At 31.0% G+C, this 12,201-nt stretch overlaps 1 long non-coding RNA gene across 4 annotated transcripts; it reads left to right on the top strand.

Moving 5' to 3' along the window:
* The first annotated feature begins 3,449 nt into the window (after positions 1-3,449).
* Positions 3,450-11,064, top strand: LOC130676562 (uncharacterized). 4 transcript variants are annotated; one of them, XR_008991432.1, is made up of 6 exons: positions 3,450-3,668; positions 4,044-4,216; positions 7,086-7,283; positions 7,362-7,497; positions 8,130-8,258; positions 8,543-11,064. It is a non-coding gene; the product is annotated as an uncharacterized LOC130676562 (long non-coding RNA). The 4 variants fall into 4 exon arrangements; XR_008991433.1 differs by having other exon boundaries at positions 4,010-4,216; XR_008991434.1 differs by having other exon boundaries at positions 3,450-4,195.
* The last annotated feature ends 1,137 nt before the right edge of the window (positions 11,065-12,201 follow it).

Genomic DNA, 12,201 nt, shown 5'->3' with positions numbered 1-12,201 from the left:
ACATATTATTATATCAACTCTAATAAATATTACTTAGACACAAAAAAATATATCCATTTAGAATAAATATATATATATATATTAGGGTGTGTCATTTTAAGGCTATATTTTATTTTTACTGATATACCAGAAAATCTGGTAGTATATAGAAAATAAAAAATTATGCCGCTGCCCTGTGGAAAAGCTCTCATAAATTCTGATAAGATTTTGAATATTTTTTATGAGAATCTATGAGCTTCGAAAAAATCTATGAGATTTAAAAAAATTCTCATATGAATTTTAATGAGAATCTATGAGTCAAAGCTTTTGATGTTTTCCTATCATGATTTCCGTACTAGATTTTTAAAAGAATGAGTAAGATTTTTTAATTTATGAGATTTTGTGACTCGAATTCCGCCAACGATTATGAGATTGAATAAGTACTTTCACTTCTATAAGATTGTTACAGTTTATTCCAATGTATTTTCAATAAGAATTGATCAGGCGAATTCCGATGTTATAATACTTACAAAATCTCAATAAGATTATTTTTTTATACGAAATTTTCAGAATTTATAAGTTTTAGTAAGTGTTAGCCTAGGAGATAATATCTTATTGAATATCATAAAATATTTGTCATATTTTATGAGAAAATATTTAACATGTATTTCTTCGAAATTTTATGAGACTGAATCAGGAATCACATGGACTAATGCAGACCTTTTTCTCATAAAAATTTTATGAGAATTAGTAAGAAAATCTATAATCGAATTAACTTGTAAAAACTTAAAAGATTTAATTTTAATTTAAAAGCTATGTGATTTATGAGTTTTTGTAAGTTTTAATTAGAAGGCTATTACTTATAAAACATTATGGAGTACTTATGAGATTTTATAAATAATTTCCATTCACATAAAATATTAATTTTATCAGATTCATTCAAAAATACATGTAATTGCTTAACTTCATTTTTTTTTTATAAGAATTTACACCAAAAATACTAATATTATCACTATTTCTTGTACTTTAAATATTTTAACTGTTCGGAGATGAGTGAAAATATAAGTTTCTATGTGATGCCCCATTTTTTTTTTTTTTTTGGTGCATTATTTTTTTGTAGCGATATTGCATTTTTTTGGTTAAACAGAACAAAATTTCTCGGAACAAGTACTATTCTTTTCACGCAAGTTTTTTTGTATTCTCCGAACAAAACAACAAAAGTTGCTTAAGCCAAGAGAAAAAATTTCTCGGGAGAAAAGATCGATATGGAGAAAGGGAAAGTCACCGGTGCTAGGCAGCAGCAGCGGGAGTAGTTCGGTGCTCACCACGAGATCGCGCCTACGATTTGTAGTGTCCCTGGTAAGACATTTATTTCAGAAGTGTTATATTCCAAATTTCAATACGATTATATTGCACGACTCATGATGCGAAGCATCTGAGATGTGCTTTACGATCGAAAAATTTATTTCGCCTCACTTCGACAACTATTTCAATTATTATACCCTTGTTAGTTTACGGAATTGAGATGTTTTGCATACTATTTTGAAGATAATTTAATGGAGATTAATTCCATACTTTTCAAAAATTTATTTAGTTTAATAAAAACCGAAAAAAACATCAAAATAGTTTTAAAAAATTTCCTGTCCGTCAAGTACGGATCCCGTATACATGATAACTTGCGAAAAAATCCAGTAATTGAATCAAATTTTTTTTTTTTAAATTCTTTGAACGATTTGTAGGTCCCCTATTGCGAATGGCTAGGTACAATCAGCTGCAGGTATTCATACCGTACCCGGTTACAAGCGTGTCTTGCAGATCTCTACCATTATCACTCTACCAACATACAACTCTCTCAAATAGATTTCTATGCGAAAATATCAATACTAAATATATTTATGTTGCAAAATAATTCTATGTAAAATTATCTCTATGTAAACTTATTCTATTAAGTATAAATATATGCGAAAATAATTCATGTCCAAAATATCTCTATATTATATATCTCTATGAAAATTAAGTCTCTACAAAATTTACTATAATATGACAGAATTATGTGTTAACATATTTATATTATGGAATTTCTCCATAACTATACAACTCTCCTTAATATTTCTCTATTCTGCATATCTCTATGACACAAAAATTCTATGAAAAAATTTTTCTATTTAAAAATTTTTCTATGTTGACAAAAGTCAGTTTCATAAGATCTCTCAGCAAAAAAAAAACTAAGTTTTACGAATGATTTTGTGTCTTACCACCAGCAATCGCGTGGCGCTACCATAAAATTCCAACAACAAAACAATAATAATGATAATGATTTAAGTAATTATAATTTTTTTTTTTTAAATGTCATTAAATTTGAAATTATAATAAAATATTGACAAAGTCAGGATTCAAATGAAATTATAATAAAATACTGACAAAGTCAGGATTCAAATTTAATGACATTTAAAAAGAAAAAATTATAATTACTTAAATCATTATCATTATTATTGTTTTGTTGTTGGAATTTTATGGTAGCGCCACGCGATTGCTGGTGGTAAGACACAAAATCATTCGTAAAACTTAGTTTTTTTTTTGCTGAGAGATCTTATGAAACTGACTTTTGTCAACATAGAAAAATTTTTAAATAGAAAAATTTTTTCATAGAATTTTTGTGTCATAGAGATATGCAGAATAGAGAAATATTAAGGAGAGTTGTATAGTTATGGAGAAATTCCATAATATAAATATGTTAACACATAATTCTGTCATATTATAGTAAATTTTGTAGAGACTTAATTTTCATAGAGATATATAATATAGAGATATTTTGGACATGAATTATTTTCGCATATATTTATACTTAATAGAATAAGTTTACATAGAGATAATTTTACATAGAATTATTTTGCAACATAAATATATTTAGTATTGATATTTTCGCATAGAAATCTATTTGAGAGAGTTGTATGTTGGTAGAGTGATAATGGTAGAGATCTGCAAGACACGCTTGTAACCGGGTACGGTATGAATACCTGCAGCTGATTGTAACTCACTGTCGTTTAATTACAATTAATAAAATAAAAAAAAAGGCTGTATAACTATATCTATATATATCTATGTAAAATTAACATGGATACCACCAGGGGCGCTTGCGCATTACCGCCCTAGTGCAGCTGTTTTTTTTTGCTAATTGGTAAGCCTGATATTTTTCAATTAAATTTTTTTCATTTACATATATTTTTTTTTTGTTATTAATCGAGATATTTTGAGTAGGTTCTTTTATAGTTATAAAAAAAATACTAATATAATTAAAAAAAAAAAAAAAAAAAAATTAATGAATGAAAATTGTATATATTTTAAATTTATTCGCGCGTCCCGCCATTTTGAGTCGTGTGCAAAACAATACTGATTCGTGTGTGCACATGAACCAGTCGTGTCTAGCACCGTACTCAGTCTGATGCGCCACCCGAATGGCAACAACGGCAACACCAGACTGAGTACGGTGCTAGACACGACTGGTTCATGCGCACACACGAATCAGTATTGTTCTGCACACGACTGATTACGGTGCTGCAATTCGGGTGCTGCACCAGACTGAGTACGGTGCTAGACACGACTGGTTCGGGTGCGCACCAGAACCAGTCGTGTGCTTGCCCTTATTTTTTCTTGCACACGAACCAGTCGGGTTTCAATTTTTCCGTGCGGTAATTTTTAAAAATTGTGCTACATATATTTTATTAATGCTTAGCAGATTAAATTAATGAAATAAATTTGAATAAATAACTCTTAGAACGTATTTATTATTAATGTAAATAATAAATATTTTCACTGAAGTATAATATTTACGAAGCAAAAATATAAACTTTATGAAGCATATAAAAATACACTTTATATTTATTGAATATCTCTGATCAGTAGAAAGTGTAGTTCAATCTCAGCACTTTTTACAATTTGACTTAGTATATTGTCACGTTATTATACGAATCATTACCCTTTTCCCTTAACAATCGGTCCGAACATGTTTTTTTTTTTTTTGTTTCTTTAGTTTACTGCGCAACTACTTATATTTCTTTTGTTAGAATCTCGGCTTGCATCAACGCGGATGAGTTTTACCAGTGAATTTGTGTGATCAGTTACGAGCAGTAGTTAATGGTGAAACAAAAACATTTTTGTGGTGAAATAAAAAAATAATATATGTAATATCGGATGTTGTGGATATTGGAATAGTAAGGTAATCACAGGAAAATGTAAGGTACGTGCGGTCAAAGGTGCAAGATCATTGCTATATATTAAAGTAAAGGTTTATTTAAAAAGACAACTTACCCATACAGGAAGCCCCAGAGTTGAACGACGGGGCCACGTCTGGGACATTGTTGGGAAGCCCATCTTGGCAAACCTATACTGTCCCATGCCCGGGCCATAACTGGGTAATTAGTCTTGGCCATTCCAATGATCACCCAGGCTTGGGTCAAGGCTGGGTAACCTAGCCTTGGCCAAGCCTAGAGTCACCCTAACTTGGGCCAAGTTTGCGTAACCTAACCTCGGCCGTTGGATGGTAACCCTAACATGGGCCAAGACTGGGTAACCTAGCCTTGGCCAAGCCTAGAGTCACCCTAACTTGGGCCAAGTTTGCGTAACCTAACCTCGGCCGTTGGATGGTATCCCTAACATGGGCCAAGACTGGGTAACCTAGCCTTGGCCAAGCCTAGAGTCACCCTAACTTGGGCCAAGTTTGCGTAACCTAACCTCGGCCGTTGGATGGTAACCCTAACATGGGCCAAGACTGGGTAACCTAGGCTTGGCCAAGCCTAGAGTCACCCTAACTTGGGCCAAGTTTGCGTAACCTAACCTCGGCCGTTGGATGGTATCCCTAACATGGGCCAAGACTGGGTAACCTAGCCTTGGCCAAGCCTAGAGTCACCCTAACTTGGGCCAAGTTTGCGTAACCGAACCTCGGCCGTTGGATGGTAACCCTAACATGGGCCAAGACTGGGTAACCTAGCCTTGGCCGAACCAATGATTACCCGAATTTAAGCCAAGACTAGGTTCCCCTGCCTTGATCATTCAATGGCAAGCCAGATTTGGGCCAAGGTAGGATTATCCAAGTTCGGCTATACCTATAGTTTCCCATCCTTGGGCCAGAATTGGTTAACCCACATTTTTTATTAATTATTCAATTAACTCATTATTATGGTTTTTTAAATTAATAATTATTTATTTTTGAATTAAAATAAGTTTTAATTAATAAATATTATAATATTGCGATTAAATTTATTTACAACTAATAATTGAAATATTTTTTAGTTCGTTGTTATTTGCAATCAACAACCGTAATTAAATAATTTTAGTTATAAAAATTAATTTAAGTAAGAAATAACTCATGAATTTCTACAATAAATGTTATTTTTAATATTGGTGGTAGAGCAAGACAATTCAACTGGGTTCTTGATAAATAATCAATTAAATTTAATAAATTTTATTTTTAAAAATTATGTAATTATAATAAAAATAATACGAAATTATTATTTTTTTTCTTAATCGAAAATATTTATTTAATTGCTTTTTATATTTCATAAAACCAAGTGGTTGTAGTAAAATGAATAAGTACAACATATAAAAGTTTCGGTTCAACATTAGTAGGTTCGTCCAGTAGCTACCGTTCAAACCTAGAGATCAGAAGGACGGCAGTTCGCGCCCAGAGCCCAGCAGAATTTCCATTGAGTTTTTTCACATCATTTACCTCACTTAAATAGTTTAAACGTTAATGATCACAAACTCTATTAGGATAATAATAATAAAATTTTTTTTAAATTAAATTTATTTGTTTTGTCGATGCATGGGCCAAGTCTGGCAAGCAAGCATGGGCCAGGTCTGGCAAACAAGCATGGCTCAGATCTGGCAACCACGCATGGGCCAGCCTTGGCAATGATGCCTGGGCCATTGGTAACAACCAAGCCTGGCACCCTGTTATCATCCCAGACTTTTGCCAAAGCTGGGCCAAAGCGGGTTTACAAGCATGGGCCAGAGATCGACAGCATTGCGCCAAGCGTGGTCCATATCTGGCCCCGTCGTATTTTCCTGTATGGGTAGTCAATCCAAAAGGACGTCTTTACATTGAGAGGGTTCGACTTCAACTACTCTTGTTTCTCCACTCCAAACTCTGGGTACAATACCCCCAGTTATGCTCACACTCACAATCGCACACATTCTTACATTGGTTTTTCATATTTGACTTTCCTTAACATTCATAACCATCTCTAGTTGCAACGGAGGCCTGCTTATTTTCAACCGGGCATTTTTATGACCCGGGCCCGTCCTAATCCCTGAATTTATGACCTCCGTCCTCAACTTTCACTCACGCAGTCACTTCCGTCATAAACCACCATTCGTACTGCATTCTCACATGTTGTTTATTTCTTAACTCAACTTACAAAGTTTTTAATATGTTATTTAATACTATTATTGACCATTCAAATATAGTGGAAACCTAAACATGCAAACCTCTCAATAAGACAATTTATAGATAAATTGAGAAAAATATAGATAGCCTAAACTGGGAATCAAACCCAGACCAATTCGGTATCGCGAATTGTTATAGTATTGAGGTAACGCTCAATAAGTTATAGATCAATTATACACTCATGCACATACATAATGTTTACATAAATTTTTTTCTATTGTTTTTAACATTCATTTATTATTTTTTTTTATAATACTTCTTTGTTAAATAGACAATCATAGTTGTATTGTATTTTTTAAAAATTATTTAGCAAGAATTGCAAATAAAATTAGGCAACAAATTTTGAATTTTTACTCATGTTAAATGATTTAAACTACGCATTATATTTTTCATTTTCTAATTTCGTTCTTATATCATTTACCATTTCTACAGTAAAAAAAAAAAATGATGGACCAGTTTGAGATAAATTATAATAACCCTAATGCAAATATTACGCAGGTATTTGAAGATTCAGCGATTTCAACTGTAGGAAGTAACGTATAGGTTTTTTCTTTATCTTCATATTTGTTTCTTTCATTTTATAATAAAAAATTGATCATCTACTCATAATAACTGCGTAAATTAAAAATTGTGACATTAAGTATTAATTAAAAATTTTTAGATTTCTGCAAAAGCATATCATTAATTATGTCCAGCTGTTTCTGGACATTCGAACCTGTCACATAATTTATTAGCAATCACCGATACAACTCAACCTGGTTCATCAAGAGATACGATTTCAGTTAATCCAGTTCCAATTTCTGACAACTCATTTAATTTATTAAATTATTTACATAATGATGACAATGATCAGAACCAGGTTTGCTAAAATTTGTCGAAAATTTATTTGATGTAATTTAATTTTAATTTTTTTTATAAAATTACCAAAATTTTCCAGGAACCAGAATTGCTGAAAAAGCTTAAATCTCACCCGCACGGATTAAACATTTTAAACTGTTACAAGCTTAATAAAACGCTAACAAAACCCACTCGAAATTCGCTGGGACGACTAATTATTCAAAAAGAGCATGAAGGTAAAAACTCAATTGAAAATCTCCCATCATTTCGATACCAAGAATTAGCTAAACAAATAAGTGAATTGTTTAGTAGTGAACTACCAAACACCTTTTTTACACCACATGTAGCAATTGGTGGTGGAGTAATCCAACCAGCAAACAGATGCTCTAGATTTAGCAATAGGGGAGGGTGGGGCAGAGCGGCCCCCCTGAAATTTTGACCAAAAAAAAAATTTTTTTTTTTTCGACTAATTACTATAAATCCTATATGTTTGCGCATTTTTACCCCTACGCATGACATTTGGGGCAAAATGGACAAGCCCAAAATTTTGAAAAAGTGATTTTTTCATATTTTTATCGTCAAATTAAAAAAAAATTATCATAATTCCACAATTTAAAAAAAAAAAAACGAAAAAAAAAATTTTTTTTATCACTTTTTGAAGGGGGGCCGCTCTGCCCCACAAAAAAAAAAAATATTTCAGAATTTTGGCAAAATGTCCATAAATTTGTTCGAAATAGGACAAAAGTAAAGTGATCTTATGGTTGAAAGCCACAAAAAATAATAATTGGCTTAGGGGGGCCGCTCTGCCCCACCCTCCCTACTTTTAATTCTTTCGGCTGTTTTTCCAAAACCACGATTTATTACAAAGCAAACTGATCTGAGTACATCTCATAAGAGGAAAAAATGTAAAACAACTCAATCGACTTCAACAGTTGTTGAGAAAAAGTGGAATCCTACAAAGTCTGAAGCCCGTGGAGGATTTTTTTTTCATGTTCAGGTTTGTGTTATTTCATTTTAATGGTACTGAAGTTAGGCGACGTCTAATAATTTTTTGATTTTATTTTTTTACGATAAATAATTAAAAAAAAAATATTTGATAAAATTGCACTTGTAGTTTTTAAAATTTTCTACAGGTGCATGTTTTTATTTTTTATTTTTTCTAATTGATTTATTAAAAAAACAAATCTGAAAATTGTTAACTGTCTGTGAACTTTAGGATCATTCATTTTACCGTAAATTTTTATTAAAAAGAAATTAATTATTAATGATTCTTCCACACAGACATCTAATGACGTATTGACCAGTTGGAAAAGATTACAGAATACTTTGGAAACCTACGGTCTTCCACTTCAACCAAGACCTATTGTTGTAGGGTCTATTGAAAATATCATTTCATATCATTCATTTATTGATGACGTGCAATATAATTTTCAATCAAGTATTGAAGTTTTAGAAGTAGCATTCAAATCATATTATTCTTTGAATGCACATTATTCACCAGAAGCTAAGGCTGTATGGCAGTTCATAGAATTAGCGTTATTTAAACTGGAACCCTAGCAGACCTGAGTTACCGTAAATTTACGGTATTTTTACCGTAAATCTACCGTAGAATACCGTAAAATTCGAGTGGATTTACCGTAAATTACGGTAAATCCACCGTAAATTGCGGTAAATCCACCGTAATTTACGGTAAATCAGTACTTTACGGTGGATTACCGTAAATTACGGCGGGTATACCGTAAATTTACCGTCGAATACGATAAATCTACCGTAAAAAAAATCGTGTGGATCACCGAATTACCGTAATTTACGGTGGATTACCGTATTTCCGTATTTTACGGTAAATCCACCGTAAATTACGGAAAATACACCGTAAATTACTGTGAAACCACCGTAAATTACGGTAAATCCACCGTAATTTACGGTAAATCGGTATTTTACGGTGGATTACCGTAATTTACGGTGGGTTTACCGTAATTTACCGTAATTTGGGTTCGTAAGGGTTAAGAAAAACAAAAACTTTCAGTTCCAGTTGCTGTAACCTCTTTGATTGGTGAGCTCAGTATTAATTTCAACTAGAGCTTTTTATTTTATTTGTCTTAATTTATATTTTATACTTTATAATTCTTATATATTTTTTTTAATATTTTAAATAATTTATCAAGATGTCATATGTATGTTCATGTTCAAAAATATTTACTCTAGATGTTGCGTTTAGTAATCTTGTTCTTTATGAACACTCAAACATTAATACATTAACATCATTCTAATGTATAGGCACTTGCACTCGCAAGTTTGATAGTATAAAAAACTATTGAAAACATTTAAAACAAAAACATTCTAATGATATTAAACAAATAAGTAATGAAGACGATAAGCTAAATACAAATATTGTTACTCAGAGTAAAGACAACTTTATTGATAATGATAATATATTATGTACTAACGATTCCAGTTCTCAAGATCCTCTAAATTTTAAGTCTAATTATAATAATTTTATTAAAGAAAATTTTTCACTTTGTAAAAGCTCAGATGAAGTACATTTTAAACCACCTTTAACTGAGTTTAACATTAAACAGCACGCTTATGAGTTAACTTCAAAATGGTACTCAGAAAAAGACGTCTCGCGAAATAAAATTCAATTAAGAATATCAGAAGTTAATAAATTTTTTGAAAGTGCTGTTGAGTCTATAGTAGATGCGACTAATGATATTTTAAATGATACACGGAAAAAAATTTTTTCTAACCGCAAGATAAGATAACTTACAGTAACAAATTTCTGCCTTAATATACGGATAACGAAGCATTCGTTATGACTACAATGTTTTTGTAACGCTAGCAAATCGTTTGTTGCGCCTAGCAATGGTTTGTAACTGCAGCAAAACTGTTGTGTTGCAGTAAAAAAAGTGATTTGTTAAAATAACAAAATTAATTTGTAGCACTGACAAAATTTTTGTCCTCACAAGCTAAGATTACTTGGAGTAACAAATGCTTGCTTTGAAATACGATGATATTGATATCATTTGTTCTCATAACAAATAGGCTTCTTAATTACGACACAATTTCATTTGTTATTATAACAAATTGATTTGTTACCGTAAGCTAATCATGTTTGTCATTATAACAAAATTTTTCGTTATCCCGTCTTTTGTTATGAGAACGAAACTCTTTTTTTCCGTGTAATAATGTTTCTGATAGTGTTGTCTCTGCTATAAATGATGTTTTTACAAAAATAAAAAATCCGTTTGATGATCTTGAATCAGAGCATTTGATATTTAAAAAATTTAGAAAAAATGGTACTCTGTTCCTTCCAGAAAAAGTTTTACTTGGATCAATCCCTGGATCGACTACAGTCGATGGAATCACGAAAATAAATACACATGATGTATATGCGCAATTTATACCAATGCGTAAAGTCCTAAAGGCTTTCTTTGAGCTTCCAAATATTTTTGAAAGGACTATTCTATACATGAAATATGTGAAAGAAAATACTGATTGTGCAACTAATTTTATTCAAGGGCGTCTATGGTCTGAAACACTTTCTAAGTACAATTATCATGATCTTGTTTTTCCATTGTTCATTTATTTTGACGATTTTGAATCGAATAACTGCTTAGGAAGCCACGCTGGCGATGTTAGGAAAATCGGTGCTTTGTATGTTTTTCTTCCTTTTTTACCGCCTGAGTTATACCGTAAATTAGAAAATATATTTTTATTCCACTTCTTCAATCCGTTGCACCGTAAAATTTTTGGAAATCAAAAAGTATTTCAACGTGTAATAGATGAACTTAATTTTTTAGCAAATGAAGGTATTGTTGTTAAAATAAGCTCCGGAAATAATCGTATTTTTTTGCATTAAGTTTAATTTTAGGTGATAACTTGGGATTGAATTCAATACTTGGTTATACATAAATTTTTAAGAGATCTTATTGGTGTAGATGTTGTGTTATAGATAGAAAAATTCTTGGACAGCTGTCACAGAATCCGCTGATTTAATTCGAATATATTTGGTTATTTTGACTAAATATTTTATAATTCACCCAGAAAACAAATTATTAGAAACTATAAAATATTTAGTGAAGATACTTACGCGTTAAGTAGCAAAAGCATAAAATCAAATTGATTAACTGTAGAATTAAAATAAAGTAGTCATTATGAATTATATTGGTGAGCCTTAGAGAATAAATTATTAATAATAATTAGATATTATTTTAATATGACAAGATATTTATTTAACAATAAAATAAATGAATATTTAGAACAATAATTTATTTTCTTGTCACGTACTTTTTTTTGTACTATGACAAAGATTGCTCAAGGAAAGATTAATAATAATCACTATTATTTATCGTCCAGACTGGTCGATCTGTTACAGGTTTTACATTGGTACTTAAAGGATCAAGCAACCTTTGTACCAGTGGAAACAAAATAATTTATTTGTCCCTCTATCGGCGACTCGGGTACTAGTAATAATTTAAGAAAAAGTATAAGTATTTTATTGTCAACACGAAGTGTTTTTAATTTTGCTGTTTTTGATCCATAAGTTTACGAATGACTATGATGAAAGATACAGAATAATTCGTTTTCATAAAATATATATAAAGAATGGTACAAATTAACTTAGGAAAAATAAGCCTACGAATGGTTATACCGTTAGGAAAGTAATAATCCTTTTGCGCGTGAAAGAAATAACTTAGAAAAATAAGCTTACTGATGGATAGACTATAAAGAAATGAATAATCTCCTTCTTTTAAAATTAAATGATACAAAATAATAAAATGATACACAGAAAAAAAAAAATCTTGACTCAAGAAAATTTTTCTTCAACCAAGAAATTTTTCAGCGAGTGGAATGAAAACCGAAAATTTCTTGAACGAAGTGAAATAATTTCTTGAATTTTAAATCTTCAATTAAGGAAAAAAATTCTTAAGCCAATACAT

This window comes from Microplitis mediator, chromosome 10 (genome assembly GCF_029852145.1).
Source record: "Microplitis mediator isolate UGA2020A chromosome 10, iyMicMedi2.1, whole genome shotgun sequence".
Lineage (NCBI taxonomy): Eukaryota > Metazoa > Arthropoda > Insecta > Hymenoptera > Braconidae > Microplitis > Microplitis mediator.
The sequence above is the reverse complement of the archived record's forward strand: the minus strand, read 5'-3'. Positions and strand labels throughout refer to the sequence as shown.